This window comes from Strigops habroptila, chromosome 1 (assembly GCF_004027225.2).
Source record: "Strigops habroptila isolate Jane chromosome 1, bStrHab1.2.pri, whole genome shotgun sequence".
Taxonomy (NCBI): Eukaryota; Metazoa; Chordata; class Aves; order Psittaciformes; family Psittacidae; genus Strigops; species Strigops habroptila.
In genome coordinates, this window is record NC_044277.2 from 61,935,212 (window position 1) to 61,953,956 (window position 18,745).

Consider the following 18,745-nt stretch of genomic DNA (forward strand, 5'->3'; position numbering starts at 1 on the left):
CCATACAATCCCAGCTTACTGTGTGCACACCTCTGCCTGTGGCAAAGTCCATGGAGGAGAGAGCTTCTGCTACACTTCAATTTTAGTTTTCTTTGTAAACTGGCCATCTATTAAATTCCAAATTAAGTCACGGATTCAGTGACAGTGACTAAGGCTGTACAAAATCAAGACAAGAACAAATTTAGTGGGGAGCTCCACCTAGCTGGCAAAATTTCTCTATTTGGCCCAGTTTAATTTCACGTACAGTGAGAGAAACTACCTCACTGGGCAAGTTGTTTCCATACAAAAGCTCACTACAGAAACCACAGAGCCAAAGGGGTATCCTCCAAATGCACCGGCAGGACATCACACTAGTGATGCATTAGAGCCCTGAAACAGAAGGTTCCCCTTCCAGAAGTTCTGTTTAGGAGAGTATCAGGGAAAACCAATTCTGCTGACACACTCCTGCCCCACACAGAATTGGGAGGAAAGGGGGAACAAGCTCACCAAACCATAAAGGAGCAAGCAGACCAAAGAAAGAGAAAGTGTTAGAGTCATGGATGCCAAGTGCCTGTGTCCAAATGCACATCACATCTTTGATTCTTTGCCTCTGCAGAAAGGACTCAACAACTTCATAGTCCTTTGTGCTTCAAATTTCAAAAAAAAGAATGGTAGAGTTGCACGTGAAGGATCAGCAAAGACAACTTTCACTAAATAAATCCATTTTACAGGTAAGTTCAGAATGCCGTAAGGTTAATACACATTCTCCTTCCTCAACATGCTGACTACCAAAATGAGCTCTATGAAAAGGGACCTGGGTCTTTCACAAGCTCTCTTTTGGATTTGTTTGTTGGTTTGGATTGTAGGGAGGTTTTGCACTATTTTAATTACAGCATAATACAGTTATTGACAGAAGTCATTGCTATCAGGGATGAAACTGTTTATGAGGCCAGTGGAATTTGAATGCTAGGACAGAAACCTGAAGTCAGCTGAATTCTGTATGACAGCACGTCAGGACAATACCAAAAACATAAAGGAACTTTTCCTCAAATCATAGAACTGTCGTGTCTGCCATGCAACCTGTCATTTCAGTCCATTTTGGCTTCTGGAAATGTCACATACTGAACATGAACAATTTTTAATGGCTTGAGGAGGGATCCTGGGACACAAAGACCAGCATGTCTGACCTCTCTACCAACCAAATCCATAAAAGCTACTAATAGAAGAGAACTGGCTAATTTCTTAGGAGAGGAATAGTTCCACTGTTTTAATAATGAAGAATTAGTGACTCATGGCGTGATATCTGAGCAGAACACCAGCTTTCTTACCAGTTCATAACTTCCTTAGCACTGCAGGAAAGCAGGCTTATATGGATCCTATTGGTCCAGCATAATTAAATTTGGTCAAACATACACTAAACGGTTTCTTGAAAGAACTCTAGTCCACGCATGAATAAATGTGCAGAGTCTATAAACTGTTAGCTTCCATGAAGTGAACAGGTTTTAGGGGTTTTATTTTATATACATAAAGAGTCTAAATAAGTTGTTTCAAATTTTGGAGCCTTTCCCCAACCCCCAAAGCATTAGTGGACACACGGACCACAAAACCACAAAGACAACTCTCACAGACTTAAATTTGCTCTTTCTTCCACTACTGCACATTTCTTCTGGGCCTTCAACTTCACTCATCTAACTGTAAAATGAACACTTACAGCCCCCAGCAAAGACCTAGCTACAGGAGATGAGAGTAACACTGTGAGTACAGCAAAAATAAATTCAGTCCAGTAACATGAAGAAATTACTCAAACAAGCACACATATACAAGATTTTATTATTATTTTTAAGAGTTAAGTATCACTTTGCATTGATCATGAATTGTAAAAACTGGTACACTTGCATGGAGCACCTTTGTTCCTTGTATGGACTATTCCCCTCATTATCTAATCACCGTGCTTTTTTTGAGGATGGGAGTTGGAGCAGCAATACTCCGAGCTTTGCCATAGGCAGAAGTTTTAACCACAGAATTTCTATTATTGCCTTCAGTCTGATTCAGGAAACATTTTCCACAGGACAACTTCTTGGTATTTTGTAACAGATGCTGAGAAGACTGGCACAAGAAAACATGTATTTCAGCATTACCTCACTTGCTTTCTACAGGGTGTTATTTAAAAAAAAATATAAAAAAAAAGACAAACAAAAAATCCCAAACAAAGATTGGAAGGAATAGTTTTCTTTCACTTCCAGTGTGATTCAGTCTTGAAGAGGTAATAAACAGTAACTCTGTACATTTCTTATTATTAGACTGTGGCCCAGCAAATGCATCTGACATACTCTACATATAGGTATTCAAAAGACTGTCTTGGTAGTTATGTTCTTCCCCCAAGTCCATAAAGTTAACAAACACAGAAAGTTCAGTAAAAACAACTTTTTCATTCCTGTCTTGCTTTTTAAAGGCTTCAGGGATGAAAATACGTACCCTCCACCCCTGGACTCATTCTCACAGCTGTTAAGACCAGCTGCTCTTCCGCATACACAAGTGGCTCCTGTAAAGCATCCTGGAGAACTGGTAAGGGAGCTTTGGCTACAGTATCGCCAAAACACAGACAATATCCAACTCTTGATCTTCACTACCTTGAATTTAGACAGCACCATCTCCTGTGTCTCTAAATGTCTTGAAGAAATTGGTACTTGGCTGAAAAATCTCCCACTAACACAAACTCGGGGAGGGGGGAAAGGCTTTGCAGTGAGGAATGAGAAACTGCAAAACATTCTTTGACTACGTGCCCTCGGATCACCCCATGGATCATCTTCCACAGCCTACTGAAAGCTTATAAACATTTTGATACTATAACCACCCATCAAATTAGCATGTAGCAGGCAACAGAGCAGGCCACAGTCTTCTATATGATTTTACACCGAATCTCAATCATTTCCATCTTTTTATATTCAGGAACAAAGCTTTCCTTCCTTTCCTCAACCGTTACGTGCACACACCACGTCCTGTGAACAAGATGTTTCATCTGCTAAAAGCCACACTCCAAATCACCACAGTGACTACTGCCAGGGCTGAGAATGTAAGGCACACTCGCTATGTCAGGCCATCATATCACTGACTCTGTGGTCCCTGACCATGGCCCACACTGACTACTTCAGGAGAAGCACAGCACCATCCCCTTTTAGCTGCAGGCATTTTAGGGTCTTCATGAACCAGAGGCAGCACCACCACCTTGGTGTTTAGTAGTCCTTGGTGGACCTCTGTCCCTCTAATTTGTCTATCACTGCTTTAACCTGTTTATTTGAACCACCTGCAGGAACAAATGCCACAATGTAATTATTTGCTTGCAATTTTTTTCCTTTAAAAGTACCTCTTCTTGCTTGTTTTTAAACTTGCATCCTGAAGACTTCATTTTCCTTTACTGTTTAATACCAAGAAAGGCATTATTTGCTCCATGCCCTCCTGTCCACCACTTATCCTTATGCATAGAGCTATCATATTCAACCCCTCTCCCCTGAAATCTACTATTTAAGGTGAAAAACTTTCCAATCCTTGTATGAAAACCATTCCAATAATCCTTGTTCTTTTAGCTGAGTTTCTTCCAAATTCTACTCTATCTTCGTTTTGATAAGGTGACCCAAAATCCATGCAGTTTTCAAGATCTGCATGGATTCATACAACAGCCTGATAAGTTTTGGGGTGTTTTGGTTCTTTTTTTGCCTTTTTGCTCTTTCTACCCCTTCCTAACATTGTTCTGCTTGCTTTTTTGACCTCCACTGGGTATCAAGCTGACAGTGTCACAGAACTATTCACAATGAGTCCAGGATCCTTCCTGAGAGATAACAGGTAACTTAGAGCACATCACTGTGTAAGTATAATGAGTTGTTTTTCTCCATGTGCACTATTTTGCACTTATCAATTCTGAATTTCATCTGCCATTTTCTCACTCAGTCAGGCAGAACTGCAACATTTTCTGCACTGCTTTACAGCCAGCTTGAGTTTTGATTTCTGCGAAAGCTTTGTCATCCCCTCCATTCTCCTCAGACGGCTTTTAAATGTAAAAATACAGAGACAGCTGCATGGTGTCAGATCAGTGATCCCCCTAACCAAGCATTCTGTGCAATAGTGACTAAAAAAAGATACTTAGGCAGCAGCATCAGAACACATCCCTGGAAGAGTCTCCATTCTTAGTGATTCCCAAGTTTGCACGCTGTGTCTTTACAGCTACTCTCAATGGCTTGCTTTTCCATGCGGCTGCCTCCTTGGACCCAGGCAAGTTTCTAGTATTTGTCATGTCCTCGGGCGAGGAATTTTGGAGCTTACGACACACTGTGCAAAGAACCACCTCCTCTTGTTCTGAACCTGACACCCACCAGCTTCCTTTGGCACTCCAGACACTCGGTCTCTAGTCACCCTCTAATGACACCCATGATTCCATGGACTTCTGTTGTTGAAGACTGAGCCATTTGTTAGCTATTTCAGAACAGATTTACAGTTTCTTTAGGCTCATGCCCAAAATATAACTATCGAGCAAAAGGACTACAACAGCCAGATGGGCCATCAACATTGTCCAATACTTTTCCTGGAAAAAATTACAGTGGGTATTTTCTCCCTGCTATTTATCACTTTACTCCCATTCAAATGCAAGCTATAACAGATCAGTGAGGTTCTTGTCCCAAGAACAGTTGCAACACTCCTGCAACAGTTCATAAATTTTAGTGTTGTATTTCAACAATCAATAACATGTCTGTAAATTGGGATAAAAAAAATACATTAAGAATAGATGTGCAGAGGAAGGAGGGAAGGAAAAAAAAAAAAAAAGAAGCTAAAGTTTTAGAAGCTTTAGAAACATTCTTCTGTGTTGCTTTTCCGCTTGGCTTTCTATTGTCTCCTCTTTGATTGGGATTTTTTCTCACCCAGAAAAGCCTAAGTAGCATTTCTACTGCTGGCCAGCAGAGTGAAAGTTCTGAGGACAGGAGTCATGAGGCAGTCCTGTGCAAAAACTCCACAGGAATAGTGGACAAAATGTACACCAGTTTTTCTGTACTTTTACATACATTAGTATATTTGGGCTTTTTAAAAAGAAATGAGATCATCCCTGTCTATACCTTAGGGATTTTATTTTTTTTTCCCCTTGGTCATTGTGGAAAATAAGAGATCGAAGCAAGTGAATTTTACACTTAATTCCGAGGACAGGGAGGTTTATAGTCATTCTGATGTGTTCCAGGAATGAATCCCTCAGTTGTGGGCTAGCTGCAGAAGCAGTTTGTCTCTCCCATTCATTCCCCATTTTGCCAACAATGCCATTGTTCCAGTGGAATGCAGCTGTCATGAGCAGCCGTGACTGCAGAAGGTGTTCCCTCAGGCGGCTTGGGCCATCGCCATCAAGCATTGTAAAGTCTAAGACCAAAACCAAAACCTTGAACTTGTCTTGGTACTCAGCGGGGTTACAGTGCAATGAGCAGAGCTTCAGGGTGATAGGCTTTCAGCAGCCTGTATTACAGAGGAGATGAATTGCTCCATTTTGCGTCAGCTTTGCAAATCTATACCATATGACTGGCTACTAAAAGTCAGTAGCCAACTAGAGCACAAGGATTCGCAGCTTCTAAAGTTATTGTGAAATTAAGGGGGGAGGGAGTGGTTCAGTATTTATACAAGCGAGAGGCACAATCTGAATTCAGGAAACTGTTTAAATATAAATAAATCTGTACAATTATGCATCCATGACTCTACTGAATCCCACACGCTGTTCAGCCAAGAATTTATTTTAGCTTAATACTTAACTCCTTCTTCAGTTTTAAGAAACAATTAGGACAGTTTTCAAGAAGACAACATTCACTGCTCATGTAAAGATGTGAGCTTGCATGTACGCTTTCACATTTGCAATTATTATACCAGGATGCACAAACTGATTTTTCTACAAGGGCAATTCAAGCTTCACTCGGAAGCAGAGGTTAACAATGTTTTGTGTACATTGCAGAATTTTGCAAAACTAAGCTCTAAATCAGTCTTTCTTCAAGTTGCAGAACTTCAGTATGGCATTTTCATACTTTCCTCTGAGTCTTAGAAAAAGTCTCCCAATGCACTTACTCCAGCCTCTATGACCTGTAAGAGATCTTCTCCAATATTACCAAGACATCTTACCTTCCATTCCTCCCATTTTATCAGCCCAAGTTCTAGCAACAACAATTGCCAAATCATTTACCTTGTTCAACCACCCTTCGTCTACCCAACCATCTCCACCAATAACTGGCTCAGTGTCCCAATGATCACAGCCAAGAACAATCACTTAAAGCCTCAATCACCCATTTTCTAGCTTTTCCCTATCATTGACCAAGGAAATTCAAATGAAATTAAAGCATTCTGCAGATGGCTGCACTGGTTATTTCTATCTTTCATTCCTTTTGTAGCACTTCTTCCACAACTAAAGCACAGGCAGTGCTAATTAAGCACATTGTGCACTTTTTAAGTATTGAAGTAATTGAAAGAAAGCAATAAACTCATCCAAGTCCATTTCTGTAAAGAAATTCTGAGAAAGCATGCAATATCTAATCACTTTGACCCACAGAATTAAAAGGGCTAGCATGACAGTAGCCATCATCCCTCCCACAAAGAGCACATTGCCTCTCCTCACATACTTCCAAATACTTCCAGTCACCTTGGGGAATGAGAAATGGAAAGCAGTTACCAGTCCTCCATGACTACTTACCACTCTATGGCTCTAGAGGCCTTAAGAATATTAAAGGCAGACTCTTTTCCTCAAATAAGAGAGATCATGTCTCAGACTTGCATCTCCTTCCCAGCACAAAAGTCTTGGCTTTGCCATGGAACGCTGAGCCAGCTACAGACCAATTAAGCAGGAAAGAGAAGTTCAACTCACTAGTAGAAGACACCATCATAAGGAAAGGCATGCACAAATCTCATCATACATAAGTAGCTCTGTCTCAGTTACATGCCAGATCCCACAGCAAAACTCCTTTTTAGTTTCTATTCATGACTGAAGTCAGTTCTGAATGACAAAGTCAATAGCAGAAGAGTGCATAATGAAAACCAGATGTCAAAAAATGTTTAGAAAAAGGCTGAAAGTAGCACAAGAAAAAGCTGCATGCTTTAGACATTAGCAGGTTTCATTAGCACTTCTTCCACAAGACAACCGGCTTGGGGGAAAACAAGTAAATACAAATTTTATTAAAACCCTAGAAAGCCAGCAAATCAGTCCTTATTTTTAATACCAAAAAAACCCCAAGCAAACAAAACTAGTCAATTAGGGAAGTGTGAAACGAGAAAGTCCAGAACTGGCCTACTGTGGGAGGAAGGAGACCCAAACCAGAGACTGGAAACTCTACAGGGATAAGGCAGAAGAGAGATTAGACTGAAAAGAAGAACAGAAGGCAGAGAAACCAAGAAGGGCGTTTTTAAGTGTGACCACACACGCAAGCTGAAGGTTGACATTAACAAATCACATTATCTTGTGCTCTTCTGCTTACGATGTCCCACTCAAACCATGAAGTTAGCCCATTTTTGCTTTTTATGAAAAGAAAAAGAAGGGAACAAGGAAAACAATGCCAATTAAAGCTTTTTTAGAACATGGAACCCTTGCACACAGCATTGTTACAATCATATTCAAGAACTGTACCAACACTTTTTACTTTTTTAAAACCAAATTTTAATATAATCATGCACGTTGTTATATTCCGTCCAAACATGTTTTTCTAACTTAATTTTCTTCACTTCAACAAATGAAACATTTCTGGAAAAGAAGCAACAAGAATTTGCTCAAGATAAACGTTAGCAAAGCTGCTCCCAGACAACATCACAAAATTAATAGAATGCTTTTGTTTTTCTTATTCAGAAAAGACACACTGAATTCTGTAAAACAGACTGGAGTGATTTCACTGACAAAAGTCTCCAACTCTACCTGAAGATAGAGAGCAAACCTTTAAAAAAGATATTCCAGAAAGGCATGATTTTTTTTGTGAAGTACTGAATGTACAATATTGTCACATTAATATCAGATTTTCTTGTGATCCGAGTGTTATTTTTACCATTTACAATGACAGAAACACCATCAATTAGCCTGATCACAGACAGCACCACGGTAGAGGACATTTATTCCCAGCATTGAGAATTAAGAGAATTAAGCCTGGGGAGACAACTATAAAGGAAACTAGGTTTTTTGCTTCATTACCGTACCCTACAAAGCCATTACAGCTTTGTGCCATATTCATTCTCTCTGCTTTGTTTTGTTTTAACTTGTCTTCTATTCAAACAAGCCACTACACTGGTAGAATTACTACCTGTGTACGTGAACTAGAGAAGTCATTTTTGTTTTAGGTTGGGCCCTACCAAGATGACCTCTACTGCCCACCTTTTTCATCCTCCTTAATTCAAAGCCTTGGGACCCAGCATTGAGAAGTGACACAGTGTTAAAGTCAGCTTTCCTCAGCCCACTGTTGAGTGTCCCAACTCTTTATTCCCATGGGAAGAGAGTTGACTGCACAGCTAAGCGCTTTTGCTATCAAAAACCCTTAAATGACCAACAAGTAAAACACCTGATCCCTGCAGGAGGCCTTTAGGCAATAAATGACACAAGGCTCCTCAACAAAAAGCTCAAGATCAGTCTAATGGAAGCTTGTTAACAATCTTTTTGGTCAAATACATCTAAAGATCTCAATTTGCCCACAAGTGATACTGTACAATAGCTCTCCCATAGAGAGTTGTCTTTGAAACATCACAGGGCGGAAATACTAAGTCAACTTCTCCTGAAAAGACAGCGCTGTGACTCAACTCCACCACTTTGAGAAAAGCGAGTTAGTCTGAGAGCTTGTTCATAGGCAAATCCTTTCATTCTTTTCACCTGCCTCTAAACAGCTGCCAATGGCTTGGAATTCATATTTTGTGAGTGACTAGGTAAAGGCAAAGACACCAGCCATCCCACTGATAATGTCGCAGGCAATCTATCCTACTGTGATGTGAAAAACATCAGAGGAAATCTGTCACAGGTAATGAAACTGCTCCCAGTTCCAGCTCACCTATGCCGCCACTGTGCTTTCTAGGAAAACTCTCCAGCAAACTACAAACCTTACAGATAAAGCAACTGCAGAACCACAGAGTTTCTCTCAGAGAATGAAGTTACCGAAGCAGCAAGCCATCTTCCTTGAGAACTGAAGCTGGTATTACCATCAAATCTGAACTCCCCACAAAGCTGACAGTCTCTGTATGATGTTCCAGGAGACCATGTAAATCAGAGAAAAGTATACCTCCAAAAACCTGCAAGATACTGAAATGCTCCAACACCTCTGAGAAATTACTATGTCCAATATGCCCTAGAAAGCTGAAGAAAGATTAGGAATGACAAGTATCATGATTCATCCTACCGCTACTTGTAAAATTTTCACTTTATCTGAAGACAGAAATGAACTTGTCTACTCTACCAGGGCTAGAAAATACTTACAAAACTCCTCAAATGCACGGAACACAGTGGAAATCCTGAATCACTGAACTGGTTATTACTCTTAGTAGGAGAATATTTGTTAGTGTAATTCCTTTGATATAAAAGCACAGGAAAAGCATAGCACCAGGTAATTTATAATTTAAGCAAACCAATCAAGTTTTAGATGTTGACCTACAAAATTAAGTACAAAAATACCACATTAGACTAAAGTGGCTTGGTTTCCTGAAAGCCCAAGCACTACAAGATTTACGTTACTTACTGTTACAATAGTTACTGCTATTTACATTTACTTTGTTATTCCTTTGCAAAGACTCCTCGAAAGAAAAACACACATTGGTGCAAGCAAATAAGAGGCATGAGATGACCAATAACTGTGATGATCCCCTAACCAGGAAGCTTAAAACTAAAGCTAGGTAATAATTTAGCTAGCAAAAGTTTAAGTACTAGAATTTATTTTTGTAGAATTGTTTTTCAACAGGTTGTTCAGCCAGTCAAGCAGGTCTATCTTTAAACTTAGTCCTGTAAATTCAGGATGCAAGTGAGATGCCCAAACACCAGAACCAAACCCGCTGCCTCCTCTTTCACCAAGAGGTTACTCAGGCATCTAGTACTGCTGCGAACAGATCCAGAGGTACTGACATCTAGACTGGCCCAAGCATTTGCCTACCCACCTGAACCCCAGAAATACCACGTACTCACAAGAAAGTTGTCTAAGTGTCTAAAGCAACAGGCAGGTATCTCAGTGATGTGTGCCATTGCTAACCAAGCCCAAACATCTACCAGTATCAGAGGAACAATCATAACAACCCTCCCTAGTGTACTTCTGGCAAAATTAGTGCAGTTGATCCAGCTGCTCACTTATCCAACATTAGCTCAAGAGCCGTGGGGGCGGCAGCTCTGGCAGAGGAAAAGGCAGAAAGTCACTGGGGGAAGACTTGCATCTTCAGCCAGCACAGCTGCTTGCAAAATGAATTATCTTGCTACACCCCTTGCCCTGAGGGGCCTAATGCACACTGATGACATTGAGGCCAGCCGTCGCAGCCACTTTTACAGCAGACTAGTGGGTAGAGCACTTGCCCAAGCTGTGAGAGAGTGACATTCACACCCCTCTTTGACCTGAAGGGATCCAAAAGAGCACTGCCTAGGAGATGGCTGCAGCTAAGCCAAGCCTGTGAGACACCTGTTTTGTAGCAAGGAATACATTAACCATATTTCTAACAAGATAAAGTATATATGTATTCCCTAAAACCCCATCTGGGATCTGTCTCAGACTAGAAGGAGAGGAGCAAGATCACTGATGTTACCATTTCTGCTGCACACTCCATCTCTACTGCACACAGACTCGGGCCAACTGCAGAGCAACTACTGAAACACCAACTCGCAATCAACACGAAGACAAACAGTAACTTAAAACACGTGGCTGCAAACTGCCACAGCTCAGGCCTTGCCACGCAGCCGGGTGAGGGTGAGAAAAAGCCCCATCACCTGCTGCTGGAACGCACTTCGCCCCTCGCAGGAGATGAGGTGCCCTTCGACACGCAGCTCCCCTGCCCAGCGGGGCCGAGGCGCGGGCACCGGGAGGGGGCTGACCCTCTCTCTCCCTCCCTCCCTCCCTAACCGAGAAGAGCCTCACGCACCGCCGCGGGCACACCCTTCCACGACGCCGCGCCTCCGCCGCGGCCTGACCCACAACCCCGTTACAGCTGGTTACGAGTGCGCAATTAAGCCGCACACAGCGCGCCCTCCCGACCCCCTCACAGCCGGCGGGGGCTCCCCTCCGCAGCACCAGCCGCCCCCCGCGGCGCCGCCGCGCAGAGAAAACGAGGCAGCGGTCATCGGGGCGATGTGGGCCGGCAGCTCCCGAGGGGAAGCTCCGAGAAGCGGCGGCGGTAGCACCACGGCCCGCGCCCACCCCTGGCACCCGCCGCCGGAAGTTTATTTATAGATTGGCCGGATACGTGCTGACGTCACGGAGCGCACCGCCCCCGTGCGTCAGCGTAAGGCGTACGTAATGGGAACGTGACACACGCACGGCGAGAGCTATTTATAGCCGGTAGAAGGCGGAGGGGGGGAAGAGAGAGGAGGCGCGCGCGCCGCTTGTTTGACACCCGCACGCGCTGCGGTGGGCGGGGCCACGCCAGGCCACGCCCCCTTTCCCCTTTACAGCCGCCGCCGCCCCCCCCCCCCTTAGCGGGGAGCGGGGGAAGCCGGGCAGGACGCGACGGGGGTGGCGCGGGGCTGCGGCCGAGGCGTCGGGCGGGGGATTCCCGCTCCTCATCCAACATTCCCCCCCCCCCGCGCCCCTCCCCGGGAAAAACCCCACGGAAAATAAAAGCGTACGAGCCGGCTTCTGGGAAGCCGAGTAGCCGCCCGGGGCTGGTCGTGCCGCTGTGCCACAGAGCCCCGGCCGGGCGCGCTCCTCCCGTACGGCGCGTGGGCCCCGGCGGCAGCTTCTGAACGCCTCTTCCCCTTTCCCCCCGCGCCACCCCGCCCGTGAGGGCAGAGCGAGGCCATGCCGCGGCAAGGTGCCGGAGCTGACGGCGGCCGCCGGGCTGCCGAGCCGCGGCTGTGTGGGCAGCGGTGTCTGCCGCTTAGCGCAGCGATAAGTCCCGTCAAGTCCCCAAAGTTGCGAAGAGGCTCCGCCGAGTTTCCCCTCCCGCTCTGGGGGCGGGAGCCTGCGTGCCCCGGGGGGACCTTCTCCGCGCTAGACCCGGGTCACGGCAGGGGCGGGGGGGGGGGGCGCGCGCGCGGGAAGGGGTGCCCCGGCGGTCCCGGCAGCGCGCGGGGACACCTGTTGGCGCCGCGTCCGCCGTCACGCGGCGCTCAGCTGGGCGCGCGCGCGGCGGCGTCACGGGACCGGGCGCGCGTGCAGCAGCCCGCCGTCACCTGCCCGCGGGGCCGCCGCCACCACCGGGGCGGGGAGGGGTACTGGGGGGGGGCTCTCCCGCCTGAGGTCGTGTCATCGTGTGTCCCCCCCCATCCCCAGGGTAAAGCGCTGTAGCGCTGGTGAGCCCCGCGAAATGCAGCCATAAAGGAGTTTATAGGGAAGGTCTCTGCTAAACTGGGCTTAAAAGGAGGTTAAAGCAAAGCGGCATCATGCTTGGGGGGGTCACTCACCCGTTCACCGGGCGCGGCTTCGGTGCCGGCTGTGGGAGCGAGTGGACCTCGGTTAGGTAGCTGGGGGAGCCACGGTGGCGAGGTTTCAACACCTAAAAGCTCCTCTCGCACGCTTATCAAGGCGGATGAAAAATTAACAGGGTTTAATGGACGCGCCAGAGAGCCTGCGGGGAACGTGGAGCCCTCCAGAAATGTTGGTCATACGGCAAAGCCATTAAAAGGCCGGTTGAAGAGGTGGAAAGGAAGTGATCGTGCAGTGACATAATTTTTAATACAGGCCTATTCGTGGTACCGATTCGGGTCCTTGTCATTGGAAAATGCCATGCTTGGGAAAGGTAGCATGAAGGATAAAAACGAGGGGTTCGGCGGTGTTATCTATCTATTGAAAACAGGATAGCATTTGTCTTAATTTAAAGAGCAGCAGCATGGAAAATAAAGGGAATTGCCTAAACTCTTAAGGGTACAAATACTGCAAATTTAAGTTACTATTTCATAACAACAACAACAAAAAAACCCAAACACAACAGGGAAATAATTTTATTATAATAAAAGATTTCTCATTCAGGACAGGTGGCAGGAAGGTTATTTTCCCCCATTGCATGTGGGATAATCGGTGGGGAATTTTGGTAGGGTGAAAGCACCAGAGCTCTGGCACTCAGCACTTGAAAGCTTTGGTGAAGGCAAGAGAAAATGGGAATGAAATTTGTGTTTGAAATGTCCCGGAACTTCTAACTATGTATTAGTTTCCACTGCCAAATTTAACTGGAACATGACAAAACTTTTGCCTCATCATCCCCAACATATTTCTTAAAAAAACAAACCAACAAAAATATCCTAGTAAAAAAACCCGGAGGAGATTGTTCAAACACTAATTCCCTTGCTGCACTACGTTCCAGTTCCCGTCCTGCATGGCAGAGTATTGAGGTCAGCCAACACTGTGCAGAAGGATGCTGACTTTAGTCTTTGCAGAGGCACTTGCTGGTGTTTTCTGTCGGTGTCACGGGAATTAGAGGGAATGTATTACGACTCCGCTTCTCTGAAAATGGGGAGGTCCCTTTGCTAGAAAAGCACATGCACCTCCTGCGGCGAGCAGCTCCGCTGGTTTTCAGTTCCACCGCGGTGCTTCCTGTTTGCCTCTGCGAAGCCCGAGCACTCAGGGGAGGATAACTTAAGCAAGCAGGAGATGAGACGTGGAATCTCTCTTCCTTGTCGATTCTCCCCCTCGTCTCCGTCACTGAAACACGCAGCCCTTCTGTGATTTTGGATCTCTCTCTGCTGTAGGTGTCCCAAAAGCAGCGATGGTTGTTTTCTAAAGCTGCATTTAGACTTTTGCATTTAGGTTTTGACTTTCTCTTCTTGATGTTTCGAAATTTTGCTATTTGAACCACATCACTGCCTCTCGTAGCACTCCACCTGTGAGTTTTTGTGTAGCGTGTAATTACAATCAGATGAGCCTGTCAAGTTCCTTGGCTCCTTGAAACAGGAGTGAACAAAGTCAGGATTTCAGCTTCTCTTTCACTTTAACTTTCAAGATCAACTTTCCAAGACATTTGAAATGTGTCTTTCCTGAAGAGCATGAGGCAATAGCATTTTCCTTTGCCTCTCTCACAGCTTTTCCTGCAGAAATGTGAGCGGGCTCCTCCTCTTTGGTGGAAGACGAACAGCCCAGCTTCCCTTATGACCTGGTTTCAGCTGGGATAGAGTTAATTTTCTTCCTAGTAGCTCGTACAGTGCTGTGGTTTGGATTTACAATGAGAATAATGTTGATAACACACCGATGTTTCAGTTGTTGCTGAGCAGTGCTTACACCAAGTCAAGGACTTTTCTGCTCCTCACCACCCTACCAGTGAGCAGGCTGGGGGTGCACAAGGAGCTGGGAGGGGACACAGCCAGGACAGCTGAACCCAACCGACCAAAGGGATATTCCACACCGTATGGTGTCATGCTCAGTATATAAACTGGGAGGAAAGCTGGCTGGGCACCACTGCTCAGGATCTGACTGGGCACCGGTCAGCGAGGGGTGAGCAATTGCATTGTGCATCACTAGTTTTGTATACTATAATTACTATTATTACTATTATTAATATTATCATCATCATCATCATCATCCCTTCTGTTTCTGTCCTATTAAACTGTCCTTATCTCAACCCACCTACTTTTTTCCCCCAGTTCTTTCCCCCGTCCCACTGGGGCGGCAGGGGGAGTGAGCGATCGGCTGCATGGTGTTTAGCTACCTGCCGGCTTAAACCATGACACCTAAGCTGGTCCAACAGCAGCACACCTGCGCTCAGCGCACTTTGCTCCTTTTGTCCGTAAGTTTGTTTTGGCACTGCTCACTCCTGCCATCTCCAGAGGGCTGCACAGAGGAGCATGCATAACACAGCTCCAGGTATGACATTTCCAACCCACTACAGGCTCTGGCAGTCATGACTTGCTGGTTTCACTCGAGTTTGGATTTCAAGATGATTTTCACAACCCAAAGACTAGACTCTGAGCTCATTTGAGCTAGGGCCATAAGTTCAGGCCTAGAGAGCATACACCACATAGACCAGAGCATACCTGGTCTTTCATATACAGTGCGGGGGACAGAAATGGAACTGACTTCATCAGTTCACTCTAACAGTGCATCTCAGCTGATTCAGAGGTGCCAGAAGGCTTAGACATAATTGAAGAAAGCTGATGCTTAAACTCTCTTAACCTGTGATGTGATATTAGAGCCCACTTCTGATCTTTAAGATGTGACAAGCTTGAAAGAAACAGACCAGATCTTCTCGGGTAAATTATTCCTTTCTTTATACAAGAAAAAAGGAATCGTTTCCATCGGGGGGTCCAAGGCCTTGTGCATTAGTAAGACATAAACAGTAACAGTCATTAACTTTCATTTCTGTGCCTTTACTTCCTAAATCCCCTGTTGTAACTTTACAGATGGGGGAAAAAACGCAGGCAGAGGTAAATGGAGCTGCGCAAAGGCACAAGCCAGGACAGAGAGGAAGAAAAAAGCAAAACTTGATGGTTGGTTGCCTTGGCAGGTGGACTCTCCCAACTCTCCTTGAACCTGTTGCCCTACCCCAGCTGAGGAACTTTTGGAAATGGGTGGTTTGGATAGCACAGTAGTGAGAAGGGAGAGAAACAGACAGGGAAATAGTAGGAAGGAAAGAAAAGGCAGTCCAAGCAGACGTGAGAGAGACATTAAATGAAACGCAATGGCTGGTAACATCAGTTGATGGTCTGGAGATCATTAAGAGTAAAACAAACAGGGTAACCGGAAAGACGAGGTAATAACAACAAATGGAATGTGAAAGGTTCTGCTCATAGAAAGATGTTAGGAAAAGTAAATAAATAACAAGTTGATGCTTTTGAGGAGGTATCCTCTGTCAACACGAACAGAAAGTATTAGTCTGCCAGAATGGCAGCGCCTGATGAACAAGCCTTGATGACTATCTGGTATAAATGATTATTTTCCTTAAAATGATACAGTTGCATTTCTGTAGTTCTCCATGTGGTAAGTAAAGAGACTCCTTCTTAGGAACAGAGATTGACAATCCAGTCAAGAATTAAATTTAGAAATGAAGGGCTCAGAAGGAAGCCATGGGAAAAGAACTTAGAAAATAATAATGATAATTGCTATTATTTTATTAATTATATGGTAGAGGGGAAAAAATATTAACTTTTGGGGTTTATAAACTAGCCCCACAGCCTTGATCCTTCATTAAAATCCATCTCTCTAATAAATATTACACTCTTCAAGATCTTTGCCCAGGACGAGATGAGCTTGAGCTTTTTTTTCGCCTTTATCTGATTTTTCCTTAAGTGAACACAATGAAATAAGATTGTCCATCTGAAAGATTCGAGGCCAATGCGGAATGTAGTTCTTTTGCATCCATGATAAATCCAGTTTAAAGCTGCTGCATTATTGCATAATTAATGTACTTAAATTAAGATCCCTCTGAATGCTCCTTCATCTCCTTATTTAATAATCTGCTATGTTTGCATGTCTGAACCTTGTCTGGTCCTGGCTTCTCCCAGTCCTAATCAGCTCTTACGTGGGCAGCAGGAATTATACTCTCAACAGCCCCTCCACTTAATATGATCACAGTTTGGTCTGTGGGTTTCTCTGAAAGGCAGTCGCTCCTTTGGTTAGTATGCAACCTCCTTTACTTTTAATTTTGGATCTCCACAAGCAAGAAAGAATCGCCTATTGTCTTACAAGCCAGGCAAAGTGAACAGGCTCAGTCAGTCCAGGAATATTCAAGCCTCCCCATCTGTGGTATTGCAGAATTCCAGGGCAATTCCACCAGTTGGTGGAGCTTCTGTCTGGGAAAACAGAGCTATTGTGAACAAAGCATACTGCACATATTTCTAGCATTCATAAAAGACTGGGTTTGAATCATTTGAATCTTTCTCAAAATTTCTTCCTTTGGGGCAAAAATTTCCAATGCATGGCCTCGATCCAATTATAGTCATTTGGAAAATCTGAGCATAAACCACCCGACCATTTCTTTAACTAGTTGGGAAAAAAAAACAGAAACTTTTGACTGTAAAAATATGATGGCAGGCTAGATTAAACTGGGACTTAATTTAGTCAAGACCAGGACTCAGTTTTGGCAGGGGGTACTCTGCCAAACACACCACCAAAGATTAAGCTAGGCCTTCCCCTCTCTCCTGCCATGACCTCTGTATGACTTGGGCATCTTTCAAGCAGAGGAGGTGGGATGAGTTCCTCTTTAAGTCTAGAAACACAGAGGTGATAAACTGCGTGTCTTGACTACCTATTGTAGCTTGTTGCCTCGCATAGAGAAACTTGCTGGCCCAACCATGTAAGGCAGTTGAGGCACAGCTGCTGTTCCAGGCTATCCACGCTCAGCTAGGTGTCATTTTGAGCAGGATCATATCCCATTTTCAAGACTTTAGTCACCTTGATCAGCACCAGAACCCATTACATTTATTTTCCAGATGGCAGGAGACCTCTGAAGGGTAGAATTTTGGCTCAGACCTAAATCCAACAAGGTTTTAGGTGACCAAATTAAAAACTGCAGTGTTTTCTTTAGTGCCCCATTGCCAGAAAGAAATCCAGAAATCCCAGTTAATCACCCAATTGTTTGCATGCTTGTGAGACAAGCGCACAAAACAGACTACCTGTAACAAGCTGACAGGGGCCACATTCCAAATCCCACCCCTCTGAAGCAAGGATATGTAGCTTAGGGCTGCAGGAAGTCTCAGGGTATCAGGCCGTATCTTGAAACTGCTCACCTATGAGCTTTTTCAAAGACACAGCTGGAAGAAGATGGGTGCTACCTTCTGTTGACTCTGTACCTTTGTCAATTACAGCACTCCTTAGAAAACAGAAGATCTGGCATTCAGTTCCTTTTTCTGCTTAAAGAGACTTAAATCCACACCGACTGTTACCTGAGACAATGGCCTCATCACCAGCTTACTGGTTGTGTAGGAAGGTACGGAAAGGAAAGGGAGCTTTTACTATACAAATCGTGCTCAATGGGAAGGGACTAATCAGGCAAGAAAGTAAGTTCAGGTAAGGCCACGGCAGTATTTTTGTACTGTAGGTGTTTAACGTAAAATAACACAAGCCGTCCTTGGAGCAGGAATGGATAAGCAGATCTCCTCCATTCCAGCAGACAGCCTGAAGCACTAGGCTTCAGTGCTTGACATAAGTCTGAAAGCAGTTTCACCACTTCAAACGGGTGGGTGAGATGCCACCCAGAATGATGCAGCGATTACAGCAATCTCCTGGGAGGTGGGGAATGTAGGTTGACTCTCCCCATCCCCACCCTTGCCCCCTTGCCCCAGACAAAACTATGTGAATGTGGATGTCCTATTTTCTGTGTGCAGGTACTGAAACTACTGTGCTATCGTGTAATTTGGGTGCACCAACTTACTCCTCTTTTGGGGGTTTCCTAGAAGGCGGCATTTAGGCGGAGGAACAGTTGGTTTCTACATCTTACATGAAGACAGGTGTCGTGGTTTAAACCTATTTGTAAGTAATACAGTGGGATACTCTTTGAGTAGGAGGTTGGACTAGGTGACCATCCAAACAGCGCTTCTATTGCACTGTTGAACTTAGGTACCTACAGATAGATGGCAGCTGGTCAGGGTTTCTGGGTTGCATTTTTTGACTTAGGCATTTGAATTCTTCAGTAAAAGCCTAAAACCAGTGATACTTTCATTGCCTTGGTCAGAGAAATT

The 18,745-nt window shown here is 44.6% G+C and overlaps 1 long non-coding RNA gene across 1 annotated transcript; it reads left to right on the plus strand.

Moving 5' to 3' along the window:
• Nucleotides 1-1,241: 1,241 nt before the first annotated feature.
• On the plus strand, nucleotides 1,242-16,881 carry LOC115609376. Its single transcript, XR_003991843.1, has 3 exons — nucleotides 1,242-1,444; nucleotides 4,960-4,962; nucleotides 16,871-16,881. It is a non-coding gene; the product is annotated as an uncharacterized LOC115609376 (long non-coding RNA).
• Nucleotides 16,882-18,745: the final 1,864 nt, after the last annotated feature.